The 22,459-nt window shown below is 47.6% G+C and overlaps 1 protein-coding gene across 3 annotated transcripts in view; it reads right to left on the bottom strand.

Moving 5' to 3' along the window:
- The window catches only part of ICE1 (interactor of little elongation complex ELL subunit 1), a 1,011,762-nt gene that overhangs the window by 833,126 nt on the left and 156,177 nt on the right, over positions 1-22,459 (bottom strand). The window lies entirely within an intron of this gene.

Raw genomic sequence — 22,459 nt, forward strand, 5'->3', positions numbered from 1 at the left:
TTTTGGCTATAGGGAGCCAGTGCAATTCCTTGAGCAGGTTAGAAGCACTCGCTCGTCTAGGAAGACCATAAATAGCCCGCGCAGCTGAATTTTGCACAACCTGGAGTCTCCTTACCAGATATTTAGGAAGGCCTAAATAAAGGGCATTTACATAGTCCATGCGTGACCCTACCAGTGCTTGGACGATAACCCTGCGATGGTTCACGGAAATCAAAGGAAGGAATTTCCTGAGCATCCTCAGGATACCGAAACATTTCCCTTCAAGACTGGCTATTTGGGGTCCAAAAGTCAACTCATTGTCTACAATGATGCCAAGATTTTTAGCCTTGGTACTAGCATTGGTAGGAGGGAAAAGATCCTGGGGCCACCAACTTTTCCAGTTTGGTTCAGAGACACACCCGAAAAAAAGCAGCTCCGATTTATCGGAGTTGCATTTCAGGCCGTGTCTCTTGAACCAATCAAAGACTGCTTCTAAACAGCCTCTGATACGTGTCCCATCAAACATCTCATTCTTGTTCTGGGTGAACAAGAGCTGGGTGTCATCAGCGTAAGACACGATCTGAGCGCCAAACGACTCCGCAACCTCTGCAAGGGGGGCCATAAAGATGTTAAAAAGCAGGGGACTAAGAATAGACCCCTGAGGGACCCCCACTTCCAGGGCTGACATAGCTGCGGAGTGAGGTGGCGCCCAGATCGTTTGCCGGCGGCTTGCTAGGAATGACTTAAGCCAGTTCCACACCGTCCCCCTAAGACCACAATCCCAGAGTCGAATTAGGAGAGTGTCGTGGGGAACGGTGTCAAACGCCGCCGACAAGTCTAACATGACCAACACGGCCTTACCTCCCGAGTCTAAGACCTCTCTAATGGCGGTGGTGACTTCCAGTAATGCGGTCTCTGTGCTGTAATTCGCACGAAACCCAGATTGAGTACTGTGCAACATGTTGTTATTCTCGATGAAATCTGAGATAGATCGGTGCACATGCCTTTCCGCCACCTTTGCCAGAGCGGGGAGGAGAGAAATAGGCCTATAGTTGGCGTGTATGATGGGATCCAGAGTTGGTTTTTTGATTAGTGGAAGAATAAGAGCACTCTTCCAAGCCTGTGGAACAATGCCAGAAGACAGTGAGGAATTTAGAATGGAGTTAATGGGACTATTTAGCGCAAAGGCTATTTTGTTAAGACAAGAGACCGGGCAGGGATCTAGAGGGGAGCCCGATTTCAAGCCTGTCAAGTAGTCTAATGAAACGGCAAGGCTTAACTGCGGAAATTCCCAAAGAGTGGGGTTAACAGAAGAAAAAGCATCAGGATCAACAACCCGAGACTGTTTAGAATAAGTTGCAAGGTCGGCTTGAATGGTGATTATTTTATCAACAAAATAATGTGCTAGTTCATTCAGCCAAGATTTGGAATGACCCTGAACAGAAATGGCCAAAGAAGGAGAGGTGAAGTCTCTAACAATTTTAAAAATCTCCTTACAGGAATTATCCGAATCATCTATCCGACGTTCAAAGTAGGATTTTTTTTCGCTCCAAATCATCTTATGGTAAGATCTAGTCAAATCTTTAAATTTTTCTCTCTCACGAGGGTTATAGTCTTTTCTCCAGATTCTTTCTGCTCTCTTGCAATTTTGACGGACTTCTTTAAGCTTAGATGAAAACCAAGGAGCAGAAGCACGTTTATTTCCAGGTTTGACAACTTTCTCAGGCACAAGATCCGCCAGTATAGTTGTGAGCCACTCCGTATAAAGGGGTAGGTCAGTTTCTACACTACCGGACAAAGTGCAAGGTGAACGTGCCAAAGCTTGAAGTAACGCATCACTAGATAACAGATGAAAAGGCCTGGACACTCGTTTAGCAGATGTCGCAGGGTTCAATCTGACAGGAGAAATACTAGAAAGACTAAAAGTGATTAGAAAATGGTCCGACCATAGTACAGGCTGAGGGACAAGTGCATTAATTGGAACCGTGGAGAAAACTTGGTCCAGAATATGGCCCTTATTGTGTGTGGAATCCTGAATGAATGGAGTGAATCCTAATGTTCCAGTAACCTCCATAAGTTTTATCGTGTCGGGATTAGCAACCTCGTCCATGTGTATATTTAAATCGCCCAAAAGTAGACAATGTTTAGATTTAAGACATGGAACCGATAGAGCAGCCTGTAACTCGTCCACAAAAGAACCTAAAGGACCAGGGGCACGATATGCCAGAATGCCAGTACAAGCATACTGAGGAGACAAATGCAGAGTGAAGCCCAGTGCCTCGGTATTCTGAATATTATCTACCGGAAAGGTAGTGCAGTGCAACTGGTTGTTGACTATAATAGCTACACCGCCCCCACGCCCAGATATTCTGTCTCTCCTAATGATGGTATAATTAGGTGGGATGGCGTTTGCTAAGTCTGGAGCAGAGGAATCACTCAGCCATGTCTCGGTAAGATAAAGGCAAGATATATCAGAGTTCTCAAGCAAATTCCATATTTCTAAGGCGTGGCAGCCTAGAGAGCGCGTGTTGAGAAGTAAACAAGTAATAGTAGTCTCTGAATGAGGATGAATTGGTCTATTATATACAGGGGCTCGCCAGCCACATACCTGACATCCTTTTCTGAAAGCCCGGTGGCCCGGAAAAAACGAGTGGCAGCGCCCTATCGGAGGACGAAGATCGGAAAGGGTCTCAGAAGAGTAAGAATAGCACATTATTAAAACCAATAGTACAGTACCTGCCAACAAAGCAAGCCTGCCAGCCGTCCTGCCCCGTCTGCTGCCGGAACGCTGACGGGCGCAGACGGGCAGGACTCTGGCACGACTCAGGCGCAGGGAAGGCGCCACCTTGTGCGTCACCGCTGCGCGTTGAAAAAGTGGAGCTTTAAGTAGGCCGGCGGAAGTACAGAAAACCAGGCGCCACGACCCGCACCAATATGGCGGCGTCAGGCTTCGCTGGTTACACCAATATGGCGCTCCCTCACCACCCCAGAACCGGGCCCGCCAAACAGCGGTGCAAGGGTAATATTTTAACGTGCAAGTGAGGGGCCAGGATAAGCGCTAAGGCACACAAAAGAAATTTGTTTTAAAATCACAAATATGAAAGAAAAAAATGCTACGCTATGCTAGCAGTTTTAAAATCACCGCGTTAGCGCAGAATCGCGCAGTCCTTAAGCGCAGCGTCTACCGCCTAACCTTACAGGCACCTATTTGCCAAGGGAAGATCGTCAGGCAAGTTCCGCCTTAAGTAGGCCGGCGGAAGTACAGAAAACCAGGCGCCACGACCCGCACCAATATGGCGGCGTCAGGCTTCGCTGGTTACACCAATATGGCGCTCCCTCACCACCCCAGAACCGGGCCCGCCAAACAGCGGTGCAAGGGTAATATTTTAACGTGCAAGTGAGGGGCCAGGATAAGCGCTAAGGCACACAAAAGAAATTTGTTTTAAAATCACAAATATGAAAGAAAAAAATGCTACGCTATGCTAGCAGTTTTAAAATCACCGCGTTAGCGCAGAATCGCGCAGTCCTTAAGCGCAGCGTCTACCGCCTAACCTTACAGGCACCTATTTGCCTGTAAGTGGGGCGCCCCTTTTCCGTTTCAGTTGCCATTCAGCCCGCTTTTGCTACACTGTGCCTCTTCCGCTATTCAGCTGTTTACCGCCCGCTCTTTCGACTACAGCGTCTCGCTCACCATGTACTTGAGTTGCTCCCGCTCTTGCGGTGCAGCGATAGGCGGCTGCCACAGGACTCTCAAAATGGCGGCCGGCTCTTCAGATTTGGGCGTGGTCCACTAAAATGGGCCTGCGACACCTTGGAACTCGGACGCTTGTCTGCTAGAGCTTGGGCTCCATTCTCGAAAGCGTCCCCTCAGCCTTGAAGATTCTACAAAAGTCTTGGGGGCCCCCGACTCCCGCAGGCTTCTGGTGGGGAGCGCCTAGCATGATTGCTCGTGGAATGGCCACGACGGAGCTACGAAATGGTGGTGCTCTCATGCTAACGCCAGCTTCAGTCTGAAACATCCAGAAACACTGTAGACTACCAATTCGATCAGTTCCGGTAGCGTCCCAACGTGACCCGGTAGAGAAGAACTTGCCCTCCCCTCTTTGACTGATGGTTCTTGTTGCCTGTCCCTTCTGTTGTCATTTAACAGAACTATTTAGCCTGCTGAAAGGGGTTGTGTTCCGACCGCTGGTTGGTGGAGACATTTTGACTATATTCTGGACCTGCGTTGTCGCGTAATGCGTCATATTTATTTAAATTTGTTTTTATTGTTGCAGTAAAGTATTTCAGTACAGAAGAAGCAGACCGCCGGCGTGGCTTCAACATTCAGCCACGTACAGCTATGTGTGCAACGTTTTTCTTGCTATATAAAACTGGTATACATAAACATGACTTCGGTGAATCAGTGCATTACAATCACGTAAAGGCTCCTGTAGGCTGAAAGGTAACGGGACGGTATCGCCATAGGGGCGATGAATAAGAACAGATGGGTACTTTCATGCCGTTACAGCGCCGGATCTAGATCTGTACTGTGCACACAGCAGTGTTACCAGTGACCAGGGGGGTAACGAAACTGTGGGAGGGAAGCATGTAGGCGCTAGCAGGGTCTGAGTCGGGAGATAATGGCGGCGGCGTAATGCGTCATATGACGCGCCGCGTTAGCGCACCCGGAAGTGCTCCGGTGCGCGAAGCGCAGCTTCCCGGAAGCGATCCAAGGCGCGGCGCGCAGTGCGTAACTTAAGCATAACAGGTCATGTGACTTGTTAATAAAACTTTTCATTGGTTCATTTTACTTTTCTTATTCTAATGATGAAAGGCTTGGTCATATGACCTAAAAATTACGCTTTTTATTACTTTCGAACATTATTTTTTCTTAAACATATGTTATAATGTTCCAGGCTAATGTACTTTCCCGGAAAATTTACAACTGTCCTGCAAGTAAAATATATTCCTTTTTCGAGAAAAAGGGCGTTTCTTCGTCCCATGACGGAGCCGTTGAGCAAAAGAGGCTCGGCCTGCTGTCTTAGTCGCCGATACGCCTGAATATCAGATTCTTATCGATCACTTTTTGTTGCAGAAGTAGAAAACACAACAGCCCTTGACCAATTATCTTTACTGCGTTCCTGCGTATTATACCTTTTACCCTTCATGTAATTGGACTGCTTTATTTCACTTAACTTTTACTGATTCTAAAACAGTGACTATTATTAAAAACTTTACCAATGTAAATACTACTACCATGTTTTCTTTTAAAAACCTTTATTGTGAAAACGTCAGTATACAAATACGGGCCTATAACCACATGGGCCGGCCACGGAGCAAACTGTAATCGTATATGATGAGTAGACATTTACACTGTAGAGGAACGTAACGGGCGGGCCATTAGGTTGCAAGAACTAAGGTGTCTAACAGTTGCGGAATCGGTGGACGTACATTTAATAATTAAAATACGACAGAGCCAGTTACAATAAAATTATCTAGATATACATTTGCGGGCAAGTACCATGGGTGACGTTAATTCGAACTTTCAATAGTATAGTAATCAATAACACATCAGAACTTAATATCAATAGGGATGTCGAAATATTCAATCAATTCTCGTCCCCGCCCGCCATGTGCTTCAAAACTGCATACGAATCTCGTGATTTCAAGGTTCAGCAACCAGTACACAACAAGGAGTTACGAGTCCCATTTATTCCGGTGCCATTTTGGGCGAGGACGGGCAGGTCCAGGATATAGTCAAAATGTCTCTACCAACCATCGACTATGATGATGTTCATATGCTGTATTTATTAGAGTAACACTCATCTGTCCACATGAAATTAATTTGCCACAATCTAAACATGTCATTTTAATCTTTCCAAAGTTCTTCTAAATATTTGGGACCGTTTCCCTTGCCTCTGATGCTGTCAGTGCCACTTCTTTGGTGAATGTACTGGCAGGTCGGGGGTTCTCCTCCAAATCTCTCTTTTGTGCAGCACTATAATTAATCGGTGCCACCTCTCCATATGACGATGCATGATATAGTTACCATAACTATATTTTTTTTCGGTTCCTCTGGAGAGTACATCGTGGCAGATGAGGCAGGTAACGTACCGGGCATTTACCTTTTTTTGCATATAGAGGAAAGGAAAAAAAATTCGAGCGTCCGAGTTCTAAGGTGTCCCAGGGCCATTTTAGTGGACCAGGCCCAAATCCAAAGAACAGGCCGCCATTTTGAGAGTCCTGTTGCAGCCGCCTGTCGCTGTAGCATCAAGAGCGGCCGAAACTCAGCTGAATGGCAACTGAAACGGTAAAGGGGCGCCCCACTACAGCAGACGAGCCTCCACCTGGGAAGGCCCGTTCACGCCGCCTCCTCCCCCCCCCCCCTTCGGGCACCCCACGCCGTTATTCGGAGCAGGATTGTAGGATGGCCACACCAGTGCGGCAACTTGCTAGACACCACCTCGGTGCCAACCGAATCTCAGCGCCTTGTGGTGTCTTCTATTCAGAAAATATTGTTGTGCTGCCTTCGACCTATTCGCCGCAAGTGCGCACGCAACTCAGCTGCATAGCGAGTGAAACACCAAGGGGCGCCCCACTGCAGCCGAGGAACCTTCATCTTGGGGGCGACGCACAGCATCACATTGCTTTCCAATGCAGTCAGATCCTCAAACAACCCCCACTGACTGACGCGAACTCACAGGCCAACGGAGCGCCCCACGCCGACTTTCGGCGCAGCATTGTAGGATGGCCACACCAGTGCGGCAACTTGCTAGACACCACCTCGGTGCCATCCGGATCTTGGCGCGTTGCGCTGCCTTTGGCCCTATTCGCACATCGGTCCGCTACTGACGCCACCTCACAGGCCAACGGGGCGTCCCACGCCGACTTTCAGCATTGTAGGATGGCCACACCAGTGCGGCAACTTGCTGGACACCACCTCGGTGCCATCCGGATCTTGGCGCGTTGTGCTGCTTTCGGCCTATTCGCACATCGGTCCGCTACTGACGCGAACTCACAGGCCAACGGAGCGCCCCACGCCGACTTTCAGCATTGTAGGATGGCAACACCAGTGCGGCAACTTGCTAGACACCACCTCGGTGCCATCCGGATCTTGGCGCGTTCTGCTGCCTTCGGCCTATTCGCACATCGGTCCGCTACTGACGCCATCTCACAGGCCAACGGTGCGCCCCACGCCGACTTTCAGCATTGTAGGATGGCCACACCAGTGCGGCAACTTGCTAGACACCACCTCGGTGCCATCCGGATCTTGGCGCGTTGTGCTGCCTTCGGCCTATTCGCACATCGGTCCGCTACTGACGCCGCCTCACGTGCCAACGGATTTTCTACGCTTTTTTTTATACCCTATGCCGCATAACAGGTCATGTGACTTCTTTATAAAACTTTTCATTGGTTCATTTCACTTTTGGTTTCCTAATGATGAAAGGCTTGATCATATGACCTAAAAATAACACTTTTCATTGGATGAAAACTTTTTTTTTTCCCAAACGATGAAAGCCCCACCTTGTTTCTGGATGTTTCAGACTGAAGCTGGCGTCAGCATGAGAGCACCACCATCTCGTGGCTCCGTCGTGGTCATTCCGCGAGCAATCATGGCAGCCGCTCCCCACCGGAAGCCTGCAGGAGTCGGGGGCCCCCAAGACTTTTGCAGAATCCTCAAGGCTGAGGGGACGCTTTCGAGAATGGGGTCCAAGACCTAGCAGACAAGCGTCCGATTTCCAAGGTGTCCCAGGGCCATTTCAGTGGACCAGGCCCAAAAAGGAAAGAGCCTGCCGCCATTTTGAGAGTCCTGTGGCAGCCGCCTATCGCTGCACCGCAAGAGTGGGCGCAACTCAGCTGAATGGCGGATTTTGACACAGTGTACCAAAAGCGGGCGGAATAGCAACTGAAACGGTAAAGGGGCGCCCCACTACAGCAGACGAGCCTCCACCTGGGGAGGCCCGTTCACGCCGCCTCACCCCCCTCCCCCCCCCGGGGCGCCCCACGCCGTTATTCGGAGCAGCATTGTGGGATAACAAAACCAGTGCGGCAACTTACTTGACATCACCTGGGTGCCATCCACATCTCAGCGCGTTCTGCTGCCTTGGGACTATTCGCACAACAGACCGCTACTGACGAGCCACCCCCCAGGACGCCCCACGCCGTTATTCGGAGCAGCATTGTAGGATTCCCAAAACCAGTGCGGCACCCAGGCAACATCACCTGGGTGCCGTCCAGAACTCAGGACGTTGTGCTGCCTTGGGACTATTCGCACAACCGACCGCTACTGACCATTGTTCCTTTTTTCCTAAAAATATTTAAATGTTTTTACTGTTTTTGTTGCGTTGTTTATATTTATAAGTTATTAAAGTTTTATAATCCTACTACTTTGTTGGAGTGCTATATATTTTTAATGTGACACATAATTGTAAAAACTTTGATGTACAAAGAGGCATCCCTGGAATCTTCCGCTTCAGGCTCGGTCCCCTCCCCAATCACAATACAGGATGGTTTTCAGATAGTAGGAACGCGTGTGGTGTAACGGATCTCATCGGGTGGGGGCCTTGATCTACTGTAACTCCTTTGAAGAGGGGTGATTCTTTACAGCTGGGGCCATAAAGTACATCTATAGGGCTACCTGATAGCCTGGGACCGGCCTGGACAATCGGACACAGAGGAAGAGGAGTGTCAGAGGGTGCGGTAGTGAATAGAGCGAAAGGGAGGTGTCGGGCGGGCACAGAGTGTGATTCTCAGGGAAGAACAACGCAGATGGGGGGAGGTTTATTGCCCATGCATAAGACAGAGAGCGGGGGTGACCAGTGCCTGGGGGAGATGCTTGCGAGGGTGGGGAGCCATGCTAAGGATCGACAGCGTGCAGAGAGTGGGTCTGGTCAAGGCATCTAAAATGGCTGCCGTGCACGACAAAAGTGTGGCATTTGAAAAAAGGCAAGATTGATGTGGGACCAAACGACCAACAAAGAAATGGCATCATGCGAGAGAATTGACAGTGACAAAAGTGAGAGTGATGTCTCTGTCCAATCAGAAACCATGGGAGTAAAAGCATGAATTTTAAAAGAATTCGACCTTATGGCCAGAGGAAGGACAACCATCCAGATAAACAAGGGTACCCCTGCATAAAGAGGTCGTGGTAGAGGAGGCAGAGGAGGAAACAAGCAAAGAACAAAGGATGAGCAAGAAAACACAGTCAGAGTATTAACAAGGGGGGGAAAAAGCTTGAAAATTAAAGACAGCAGGACTGTGGTAAATGTATCAGATCATGGGCTTAGTAAACATCAAATGGATGTTCTGGCTTTCTGCCCAACTTCTAACTTTAACTATACTGAAAAGTTGTATAGATCTTTTCCATTTCACAAGAAAATTAAAAGTAAAGAAATGGTATGCCTTGAAAATGTACAAAGAACCATAACCTATCAAGCAGAACCCACAGCTCTATCAATGATGAGGATGTGCTGCATACTATGTATGAGCTGGAGGGAGATGTGAATTTTATTGCTGACCCATTCTTAAAATCAGTTAATGATGACGTTAAGGTCAGCATGAGTTGCTCAAGTGGTTTCAAACCAAAGTCTGTATTCATGCCCCAAATTGTCGACAATGCTATTGACATCTTTAAAAGAGGTATGATCAAGTAGCTGCAACGTATCAGTTTACAAAAAACCCGTACCAGATCGAATCTGAAAGAAGTGCATATTAATGCAATCAAGGAGTTGTAAAATAACATTATTAAAATAAAAAAATCAGATAAGGGTGGGAACGTAGTAGTGTGGCAACTCGATGTGTACTTGAAGGAAGGGGATTAGACAATTGAATGACAGGGAGAGATATGAGAAATCTTCCAGAAAATGTTTAGATGATGATAAGGAGTTATAGACAAACTCATTAATGGAGAGACCAGAGAATTTTAGAATGGGAGGAATATCAGTTCCTGATCCGTAAATTCCCTGGGATCCCTGCGTTGTATTTGTTGCCTAAACTGCATGAAGATCTCTCCAACCAACCCGGGAGACCAATCGTCTCGTCAAGAGGGATTTGTTAGAGAGCACATCAGAGTATGTTGATTACTTTTTTTCAATCCTATGTGCATGCTCTCCCCTCATATGTGAAAGACACGGGAGATTTCTTAAGATTGATTACCGATATCACTTGAAATGATGATTACTTATTATTGAGTTTGGATGTAAATAGGCTGTATAAGTGTATGCCGCATGACTTAGGTAAAGAGGATTGTAGACATTTTCTTAAAGGAAGATCTCTCTCTTCTCTTTTACATACTGAAATACTTATTGAAATGATTCACATTTGTCTGACGAATAATTTTTTCCTCTTCAATAAACAAGTATATAAACAAACCCAGGGGATGGCGATAGGAACTTGCTTTGACCCCAGCTTTGCAGAGTTGTACCTGGGCTGGTGGGAGAAGCAGGTTGTCAATAACATCTGGCAGTTTGAGAACCACGTCGTCCTCTGGGTATGGTACATAGACGATATCTTTTGTATCTGTAAGGGTACCCGTGATGAAGCCAAGGAATTTTTTAACACACTGAACGACAATTCCTTAAATTTGATGTTTAGCAGTCATATCCATGAAAAGGTCATTTAATTTCTTGACTTCAAGCTGGAGGTAAAAAATAACAAACTAGACAGCTGTCCCCAAACCACCCTTATCCAAAGCATTCCGTTTGGCGAATTATTAAGAGCTAGACGGAATTGCAGTACGGAGGAGGGGTTTGTGAGAGAGAAGGCAGTTATGACCCAGATATTCACTGAGAGGGGATACAGTAATAAGATCAATCAAAACGCCATTAAAAAAGTTGAATTATTGGATCATAATGAGTGGCTCATCCCTAAACAAAAAGGAAAGAATGAGGAGTCAAAAATCAGATTCATCACTAGATACCATAATCAAACATGGGAAATAAAAAAGAGCCAGAAGAAATACTGGCAAGTCCTTAAAACGGAACACTATTTAGTCCAGCAATAACATTCAGGAAAGCAAGATCTTTGAAGGACATTGCCTGGTGAATTCTGAAAAAGATAAAAGTTAGATTAAAGGCTCTTTCACTTGCAATCAATGCAAGGCGTGCAAGTACAGTGACATCTGCAAGACAGTAAAATTAGCAGATAACCAAAGTCCGTACATTATTGCGACACAACTAACATGCAATATAGAGTACGTAGTTTACGCTCTCAGGTGTCCGTGTAATAAATTTTATATAGGGAGCACCATCCACTAAGCAAACAAGCATTTGCAAAGCAATAGGTCTCGCAGTTACGCAACTTTGAGCTATTGACATTGTAAATGACAATGCCTTTTTTTTGTTTTTGTTTTTAAAACATAAATAAAAGGCACTCATTTACAATGCCAATAGCTTAAACTCGCGTAAATGCGAGACCTATTTTATTGCAAATGCTTGTTTAATCTGCTTGTCTGCATACTCAGCTGTTTTTCAGTTTTTAACCTTCATAAAACTACATGTATAGGTGTTGAGTATTCTTACTTCCACTGTGACCAGAGGTGCAAGTAGGGCCACATTTCGGGGGGGAGGGGCTGATTCTTTCAGCAATATGCAGAGTGGAGATGCAGGGGCTCTAAGAAGGGGTGAAAACACAAGAAAGCCTCTTTCACAAGTAAATGGTCTTTTAAAGACCTGTGAAGTACTCAGGTGTGGCTGTGTGTGTGTGCCCGGGAAGCTGTGTCAGCCCCGGCTGACGCACACGACGGGAGGGGGGTGCTGAAGTCCTTTGATCCCAATGTTACTTGTATTATACATGGAAATTATGGTCTGATTGCTGTACCAGAATTTTGACTGTATACTATCACGTCTTTGATTTACCTGTTCTCTGTCCACCTCCTTCCAATGATGCTGTTACTACACCACAAGACTCTTCTTGAATACCTTTACAGGTGTTCCCAGTCTGGCAGGTGTCCCTTTCTATTCTTGCGCTGTTCCTGCCCTGGAGAATGGTTGCTTTACAATGATTCTAACTGGATGAGTTGGAGGCTGCCACTGCTTATATTCAGGGAATAACATTATTATTATTTTTTTTAAATCATTCCATAGGTGTGTGTGTATTTTCTTGTTTGGTCTTCTGTATGCTGCTTCCCCATCCCATTCCCACCCCCTGTACTCTCTACATCACTATCTATCAATCAATTTCGCCACCTTTTGCTAATTAAGAAAGGTATATAAGAGGGGCCATTGGTGACTCTCCCATACGGGAAGCTGGGAAACACCACAAGACCAACTGCCGATTTTCACGGTAAGGAGATATACTGGCAAGGGGACACGCTGTTAGAATCAGCACTCTGCAAGCGCGGTATCGGCTCCTTATAAATATTGGGTGGTTAAGTCACCTCAAATATGACCCCAATTCCAGCAGCCTTATAAATATTGGGTGGTTAAGTTTGTAACCATTAGGCACGACACACCGGGGTGAGGGTAGACCTATGAGAATCATGTGTAACTCTCGTAAACACACTATGGAGTCTAAATACAGACTTAAAGACACAAATTTAAATAAAATCGGTAGTTAGCTTAAACCTATTGTCAATATTTGCCGGATATATGGGCTAACTTTAGTACTACGAATTGGATAACAATTGTCTATAGAGAAATAATGCTCTTTACAATATTGCCCTATCACATAGGTCCATACGAGGAGTCTACAAACAAAAGGGTGCAAAAACAGGGCACCGAGCCTCCTGCCAAATGCACAATAGAGGACAGCATCTGTAATGGTCACGCTGCCAGCTGGAAGTGCATAATTCTGTGGTACGTATGGGTATTAATAAGTTAGACATCAGTTTCGCTAATATTATCCCAACATATCGAATCTGAAATTTCATGCCCTGTTTACCCAACACAGGCATTAAGAAACAGATGGAATTGGTGTACAAGTTTACAGCCTGACCCAAGAACAAAGATACATGTTCACTGGTATGTACTTAGCCTCACCAATTAGATGACAGGTAACATCACAGCCACATGATAAGGGCTTTCATGATGATGTTCTGTGTATTTATACAGACATCGGCGAACTCGATAGTCCCTGCGCAGATTGAAAGACGCAGTATTGATGAAATGATAGACCATCGATTAATTGTCTCCCCGGTTTTAAAGTAAGTTGCTTAATGTATAAACAACAACAGGCCGCCGACAGTGATTTGAATAAATTGTTTTCTCCCTCAAAGAAATCTTGAAAATAATCTCTTTTCCTACCCTCGTATTTCAGATTGCGCGACCCATAAAAAATGGTTGCACAACACTAAAGATCATATCTGAAGACAGAGGTATCCTGATTATTAAGAACAGGAACCGTACTCCAACAATTCAAGTAGGTTGGGTTCATAAGTCTTTCACCAAACAGCTTAGATAGTGACATGAGCTAGATGTGCCCACAACTAGAACAATCTCTCTCCAAGTACAATAAATTAATGGCATGTATTTCTTTTTAGAAAGAAGAACACATTGGGTTTTAATTCGTCTGTCCTGAAGAAGGTGCCACTATACCTTATGCACCGAAACGCGCTGACAAAGGACTTATTTTATTGTGTGTATATACTGAATACGTTTATTAATTTGTGAACTTTTTGCTTTATTTAATATTTAAATTTGATACATAATCAACAGTGACTCTGTGCTAGAATACCGTAATACGGAATTGTTAGAGAGAGGTGTGAATATTGTACCAGAGCACTGCGCGAATATATTTGCAAAAATGTTTTTAATGAAGAATGAATCTGTTTTAATGAAATAAACTTTGAGAGATCTTAATTCAATTTAGTGTGGAGTTATAATAACATTTAGTGTCACGGTTTAAAAACTAAAAGTTATTGGATATACATGTAGGCCTGTTGGTCACCAATATAAAAGCCTAATAACACAGAAAGGAAACTTTTTTGAAAACCTCTCTACATCACAACACACTGCCTCAGTTGGTTCCCACACACCTCCCTGCCTCACTTGGCTTTTAAAAAATATATATTTTATACTCCCCCCCCCCCCCCCAACTGTGGCTCAGTAGGCAAAGTGTCCTGGTACAGAGATTAAAGTGAGATTAGATTAGTAGATTACACTTTTGAATGCCCTGTAGGGCTGGTTCAGCTTTTCATCTGTCTGAGGTAGATAAGAAGTAGCATGGAATCGGACAACAGGACCTGATCTTCAAGAGCCCAGTCAGGCAGTGCTGCCTACATTGTAAATTGGCAAGATTTCATTATTTTATTGTCTGCCTTCTCTCCTTGTGCCACTCGCTTTCACAACCTGTCTCTCCCCCGCTCAGCTGCCGCTTCCTGCCTCTCTTCATTTCCTTCTCCCTGGCTTGGACAGAGCCTCAAAGTCTCGTAACCTGGAGGCTTTTTTTTGCCGCTTTGCCCTTCCCACCCAGACAGGAGTTTGAGAGGCAGGCAGGCAGGGCTCCTGCTGAAGCATGCACAGCGCATACCTCGTCGGACTCACCTCCCTCACAGGCAGCGCATACATCGTCGGACTGCCCCCTCTCACAGGCAGGCAGGCAACGCGCAAGCACGCCCTGCAGTCACACCCGGGGAGCCGGCTGAACAGAACTTACTCCAGGGCTTCACGCGCAGTAAGTCTTGTTCGGAGAGATTATTCGATGTACAACTGGAAACCAAACTGCACAGTAAAGAGCAGAATTTGTAGCGTGGGTACAAAATGCACGGAGTTTGCATGAGAACAAAGAAAATGGTTTAAGTTTGCTGCTCGCAACAGCCTCTATAGCTGCGAAGCATGTGTGGACTTGTAACCGGAGAGGATTGGCCAGGCATAGGGCGAGACATGACTTGCAGATTAATATAAGATAGGAGGCTGGGGGTGGGACGAATCTGGGAGGTGTGGGGGCTGAAAGTTCAGGCGTGGAGAAAAAGTGGGTAGTTGAGCAGTATTGTGCCCCTCTAACCTTGGATTTAGATTCCTCACACTACAACTGCGGGTATTGTGCACCCCTATCAGTCATTGGATTCAGATTATACAGTTTCACTGCAGGTATTGTGCCCCTCTAACCTTGGATTCTGATTCCTCACACTACAACTACGGGTATTGTGCACCCCTATCAGTCATTGGATTCAGATTATACAGTGTCATTGCAGGTATTGTGCCCCCCTAACCTTGGATTTAGATTACTCACACTACAACTGCGGGTATTGTGCACCCCTATCAGTCATTGGATTCAGATTATACAGTGTCACTGCAGGTAGTGGGCCCCTCTAACCCTGGATTCAGATTCCTCACATTACAACTGCAGCTATTGTGCACCACATTGTTTGGTTCAGATTCCACAGTGTCATTCACTGTTTTTAGAATAATAAAGAACAAGTGCATGCCTGCCTTGTATAGTTGTGCTCGCTGTGAACGGTGGTGGAAGCGTGTGAGGCAGAGAGGAGACGCCATGCGCGTGCACATCGCCTGTCCGTGCGCTCACATGGTTTGTCTCCCTTCCCACAACAATAGCCTCGCCAAGGCGAAGCAGCGCATGCGCTTGGCGAGACCTAAAAAACGGATGCTTGAGCACATGCGTGCAATCAGAAATGATGACAAGCAATACCATATTGCGCTCCACTTTAAAGCCTGCCATGGCCAGAAATGCAATCTACTAAAATGGGTTGTCCTTGACAGAATTCCAAACCGTGAAAGAGGTAGTAATAGAATGCTTAAGCTGAGGAGATTGGAATTAAATTGATCATAAAATACAACACTCTTCATCTGATCGGCTTAAACCTGGATGAAGAACTGGCCGTTCATTTAGGTTAAAAGAATGTCTAAGCAGGAAGAGTATTAGAACTAACATTCCTTCTGTAAAGTAACTTTAGGATTAGGCCTTTTTAAATGTACATGTTTTTGTGAATCTGATTTTAATTACAATTTTTTTGTCTGTTTTCTGTTTCAGATAAAAGAGTTTAGGAATCGCATGAGAGCTACTTTATCTTTGTGCTTATTCAGCTTGAATTTTCAGCTGGGATTGGACTTTGGCATGAAATCAATTATTGGTGTCGAATTAGTGAGAAAATAGGTGTAAGATATATATTTGAATTACTGAATTTGAAGTATGTTGCTTCTCATAAAAACCAGGGGTTGGATGAAATTAGTACTAGGAAATTCTAAAACAGGTGCCCACTGGAAATAATATCCAAGCTCTTTAGCCCACTTGGGCAGAAGTTATCATCTGTCCCCTAAAGATCGCCATTGAAATCAATTTAATACACTGATGCGAAGTACTGGAGATGGTGACAATGAGAGGTTATTTTTTTTATTTATTTTTTTTAATCTTTATTCGCAGCTGTATTATTCAAAATTGTACATCACATTTACTATGTCGGTCCATCAGCTGGTGCTTTGTATTTTCACCCCTTGCATATCCCCTTAACTTGTTACTGTGAGACTTTTGGGGTATGATAACAGTAGCACAATTCTTTCTACTAGGCCCCAAAGCATCTGCATCGTGAGAACATATAGTAAAGCGTCCAAACTTTCCGTAACCCACCCTCCACCCCCCACCCACTTGCTGTCTTGAGCTTCCCATCCCCTGGCGGTGCAACCGTTCCAACTATCTAGATGTGAATTGTGCTATGCCGGCTACTGTAGGCGTCAGCGTGTGTTACATCTTGGGGTGATATCGGTTATGTCATGAGAGTATCTGGGGTGCATCGTCTCTCTCTCACCGCCGTTCTTGTGGCCTCTCCTGACTAGTCTCCCAGCCCGGTACTAGCTGCCTCGGTTAGGTACTCGCTCTCCAGTGTGATGAGCATAGTTTCCCATTCTTGGGATATGGGGAATCGTCGGAGACCACGTGTTTCCTCCCTCCCAAGTGTCGTCCCCTCCGCCCTCCCCCACTTGAGCACTTCTGCCTGCCATATGTGTATACTGGGTGGTCTAGGGGACTTCCATCTCATAGTTATCATCCTGAGGGCCAACAACAATGCCAGGTCCAGGAGTTTCACTTGGGCTTTCAGTGTCTTAGGTCGTCTACGCAGCCCCAGGAGACAGTACAACGACTCCTCCGGCACTGGCAGGGTCGTGACCAGTCGCAGTGTTCGGCATATCCCTACCCAATACTCTCGAAGTCGCGGGCATAACCACAACATATGAAGGAACCCAGCTTGTTCCTCACTGCATCGTGGGCATTCGTGGGAAGAGTCCGGATACATTTTATGTATTCACATAGGGGTCAGGTATGCCCTGTGTAGAACCATCCCCTGAATAAATCTGAACCGGACATTACGTGAAACCCGTCTAGGATGTTCTAATAGCGTGGCCCAGTCCTTCTCCGACAGCTCCTGGCCAGTGTCCTGCGCCCAAGTGTGCATAAGCGAGGTGAGTGAGACTGCAGCGTGTGTCCTGACCCCTGTATACAGCCATCTGACCAGGTGTCCTCCCGATCCCATGAGATACAGTAGGTGTACTAGTTCATGCTGTGGAGGTTGTAGGCGTTGAGGTGCCCATCGGTGTTGTATGTAGTGTGTGACTGCGGCATGCAGGAGGTACAATCTAGGGGGGGCACCAGTGGCTTGTAAGAAGGCCTCATGAGTAAGAAGGTGGTCATCCCCGAAAAAATCTCCTACACTCTCCACACCCGCCTCCCTCCAAGGTCGAAGCACTCTGTCCGTGAGCCTGCCCTGTGGTGTCGGGATACCTAACAGGGGGGTGTTAGCCGCGTACGCCTTAACCGAGGACGCGTATGTCAGAGCTTTCCGCCAGCATGTTAAAGCTATATGGAGGAGAGGATGGCAATCCGCAGGTATGCGGCTCTTCGGGAGCAACAGAACATGTAGTTCTCCCCGTCCCAGTCTGTCATCCGTGTAGCCTATTTCGTGTAAGTTCCGTCCCGCCGTCCAGTAGGAGAGCCATTGAAGTTGGCTGGTGTAGTAATAGCTCCTGAAGTCTGGGGCCCCCATTCCACCGGCTCTGGTCCCCAGTTGTAGTTTACGAAGTCCTATCCGTCGTCTCCCCGCCCCCCAAATCAGAGTGGTTAGGAGCGAATTAAGAATGTCAAAGATAGACTGTGGCAAAAGGACCGGGGGGTTAACAAAGAAGTAAAGCATACGAGGGAGCATTACCATTTTAGAGATCGCGATTCTGCCCATGACCGATAATGGTAACGTCGTCCAGAACCCCACCGAGGCACCGAGACGTGATATAGCTTTTTTAACATTCCCCTCTATCTGGTCCTCCTGCTGTCTGTAAACCTGGATCCCCAAGTATTTAAATGTGGTGGGAGCTACCGGGATGAGGTGGGCCCCAAAGGGTATGGAACCAGGGTTCGGAGTGTCCCGGAAGTAGAAGCCGATTGACTTCTCCGGATTTATGGCCAGTCCCGAGATTGTGGAGAACCTCTCGAAGGTCTCATATATGGCGGCATGGTCGGTCTCAAGGTCACGAAAAACAGCAGTATATCGTCCGCGTAGATCAATATCAGGTGTTGGTCACCAACGCTAGGGATGCCACTCCGTGCCATCCTGGTCCTCAGGGCTATGGCCAGGGGTTCTAGGGCCAGCACGAAAAGCAGCGGGGACAGGGGACATCCCTGTCTAGTGCCACGATGGATCCCGTATGAGTCAGAGATATGTCGCCCCGTACGTGCCCGTGCCGTCGGAGCGGTATAAAGTAATCTGATCCATGCTAAAAGGGAGGCAGGGAGCCCAAACTTCTCCAGACTCTGGAACATATACGACCAGGTCAGGGAATCTAAAGCCTGTTTGAGGTCCAAGGCTATACACCCCGCTCTAGGGAGGGTCAGTGGAATGGACGCCATGAGCGCATGTAAGCGTTGTGTGTTCATGGAGGTGCTTCTACCCGGAAGAAATCCACATTGGTCTCTATGGATCAGGGCAGGGAGGTGTGCCTGCAGTCTCAGAGCTATCGCTTTGCTGAGTATTTTATATTCCGTTGAGAGCATTGATAACGGCCTGTAATTTACCATGTCTAGACTATCCCTCCAAGGCTTAGGGAGCGAAACAACCAATGCCTGCATCGTGGAGTCAGGCAAATGACCCTTCACCAATGCCCTTCGGTATACGTTCTCCAGGACTGGTACCAGGGTATCTGAGTAGGTCGCATAAAACTCCACCGGGAGTCCGTCCATGCCCGGCGTCTTTTTACGGTTCAGAGACTTGATGACCACCCTGATCTCATGTTGTGTAATGGGGCCCTCGAGGTCTTTTTGGGCTCCAGCATCCAGGAATGGGAGGTCAGATAAAAAGGCAGTAATTTGACCCGGATCAACGCCTATAGGCTGGGCATATAATGCAGTCAAGTGGTCATGGAACGCCCTGTTGATCTCAGTTTGCATATCCACCAGGTGTCCGTCCCGCGTCCGAATCCTGGTTATCACCGGGATGTCCAGGTGTTCCCGAACTAGGCGGGCCAGCAATGCTCCCGACCTATCTGCCTCTGTGTGTTGGCGACGGATATATTCTTTGTGGTCAATGATCCGTAATGTTTCAAGGGTGTCTGCGTGTTCTATGTTCTCTAACTGCAGCTCTTCCCGCTTAGTGGGATCAACCGCTACCTCTCGCTCTAACTGTTTGAGCCTGTCCTCTATGCCTATTAGTTTTCGGTGTATTTCCTGTCGGGCGCCCACCAGTTGTCCAATCGCCGCTCCTCGCACCACCACCTTCATGGCATCCCCAACCACTAAGTTCGTGGAGGCTGTGTCCCAGTTCTCCACAAAATATTTGCCCAATGACTCGGACAGGGATGCCCGGAAGGGGCCATCTTCCAGTAGGAGTGGGTCTAGGCGCCACGTGGGGACTGGGGTAGGGACCCTGCCCCAGAGGAGACTGAATGTAAGGGGCCTGTGATCTGAGAAGGTCTTTGCTAAGTATTCCGGATGTTCAACCCTGGAAATCAGAGGTGTGGAACAAAGGAACCGATCAATTCTAGTGTGGAGCCTGTGAATGTGTGAGTAGTGAGAGTATTCCCTGCTCTCGGGATAAAGGGAGCGCCAAGCATCCTGCAGACCCCAACCCGCCGCCCAAGTGCAAAATATCTCCGTCAGCCGGGAGACACCCGCCACCTGTAGGGGAGGATGTGACCTGTCTCGGTCCAAATCCATGATCATGTTCCAGTCCCCCCCTAATATGCAGGGGGTAGTGGACCAATCTGCTATCGCCAGTCCCACCCTCCGTAGGAATTTGTCTTGGTAAAAGTTCGGAACATAGACACAGCCCAGTACCACTGGCGCACCATCCAAAGTACCCCTCACAAATATGTAACATCCCTGGTCGTCTACCCTCCTTTCCACTTCCAAGAACGGTGTGCCATGCCGAACCCATATTGTCGCCCCTCTAGAGAAAGCGGAGTATGTTGTAGAGAAGATCGTGCCCCTCCATTTTTTCCTCATTTTGAGAGCTTCCGATGCAGTGAGGTGGAATTCCTGGAGAAAAGCAATCTGTGTGTGATGCCTCAACAGGAAGGCATTGATTCTGTGCCTCTTTTGTACCGCCCCCAGTCCCCTCACATTCCATGTTGTGATTCTATACTTCCCCGCTGTGTTAGCCATACTCAAATGTGTGTCTACACTGTAACCACCAACGTCCTCCAGCCTGAGCCCTACATATCAACCGCCAGGAGATCGCCCACCCCCCACCCTTTACACAAAACAGAACCATAACGGCGCAGCCAAAAAACCAGGCTGGGCCCAACAGTTGAACAAGTCTCAAAAGGACTGAAAAACCAGTGCGTTTGCCATCGGGGAGGTGGCCGAGCACCATGTCAGTCTCTGCTTGCAGCCCCATGGGCTCTGCCAGCTCTACGGCAACCTGTCTTTGGGGCAATGTTACCAATGATTAAATGAGGGGAAAAACATATTCCTAGTCGCCCGTGTCCTCCACCCATATCAAACACTAGCTGTGCCCAATCAAGAGGAATGACAGAATGTATTCAATGACAGTAGTATCAGCCACCTAGGACAGGGCCAACTCCCTCCCCGGACCCAATAGAAGACATTTAACACCATATAAGCAAATTGTAGACAATACGATACGGTTTGTGTGCAGTTCAGCTACTTCCGGGCAGGTCTTCCTTCTCGCAATTGTCCAACACTTCATCAGCTGAGCGGGGCGTTAGAGTGGGGAATAGGAGTACACTATGGCCTGAGTCTGAGTGGACCGTACTATCCTCCCGAGTCCGTTGTGATCTTCTTAGGATCCTCTCGGAAGGTACCTGCCAACACCAAAGCGTCCAGCTGTTTCTCCTTTTGTTGTGCCTGTGAGGGTCCACGTCCTCTTCCTCCCCGCCTCGGCTTGGGGGGCTCCGTCTCCTTCGCGTTCTGGTTGGCCCTCGATCCGTCGGTATTTGGGTCCTGTGAGGGTCCCTGACTCTCTTCTATGCCCAGCACCTTCAGCCAGTCCTCGGCGTCCGCAGGGCTCTCGAAGAAGTGGGCTTTCCCATCGTGCACGATTTTTAGGCGGGCCGGGAACAACAGTGCGTACTTGAGGTTGGCTTTCTGTAACCTCCGTTTTACCTCTTGGTAGGATGAGCGTTGCTTTTGGACCATGTTGGTGTAGTCCGGGTAAAGGGAGATCTTATGATTGTCGTATTGGATAAGGGACTTCTCCCTTGCCTTTTGCAACAGGACGTCCCTGTCCCGGTAATTCAAAATTCGCACAATAAGTGGGCGTGGGGGCCTTCCAGGAGTAGGTCTGCCTGTCGGGATCCTATGTACCCTCTCCACGCAGAAATATGGTGAGAGGCCCTCGTCTGCCACATGATCCCGGAAGCATTGTTCCATAAAGTTCGCGGCTTGGGTCCCTTCACAGCGTTCCGGAAGGCCTATAACGCGGACGTTATTTCGGCAGTTACGGCCTTCGGCGTCTTCCACCCGGTCCATAAGGGTGGCAACCTGAGTTTGGAGCTGTTGGATAGAGGTCGAGTGTTCTGACACAGTTGGCTTGATCTCGCTGATGGTCAGGCCGTGCTCTTTCACTCTGTCCGCCAGTTTCCCGTGATACGCTTTCAACAGGGAGACTGTGGTCGTCAGGGAGCCCATCTGCTGTTTCAACACCGCTCTAGAGTCTCTGATTTCCTGCAGGATGATGTCCAATTTATCAATCTGTGGACCTCCCGTTTGTTGTTGCGTAACAGGCAGCGACAGTGCCCCTTCTCCAGCGTTAGACGACATCTCAGGTACCGACATCAGTCCTCCAGAGCTCTCCACCGTCTTTCCACCCTTGCGGACCATTATGTCCGAAGATCTCAGTCCTTAGTTCTCGGCCCGGCAGGTCTTTTGGCACCAGGCACCCGCGGCGGGACCTCACCCGGCGTTACCCCGCTCGGCGTATTCCAACCGTGGATTTAGCGTTCGATCTCCCGTAGGGCGTCGTAGCTACGGAGTAGCTCCAGTATCCTCGCGTACCCCCTCACGTGGCCGTTCACGCGGTAGTGTAGGTGCACTGCTCCCAGTGGTCGGTGTCCGGCAGTCCTTTCCCAGGAGAAGGGTGAGAGGGGTTATGGGGAGCTCT

This window comes from Lissotriton helveticus, chromosome 4_1 (genome assembly GCF_964261635.1).
Source record: "Lissotriton helveticus chromosome 4_1, aLisHel1.1, whole genome shotgun sequence".
Taxonomy (NCBI): domain Eukaryota; kingdom Metazoa; phylum Chordata; class Amphibia; order Caudata; family Salamandridae; genus Lissotriton; species Lissotriton helveticus.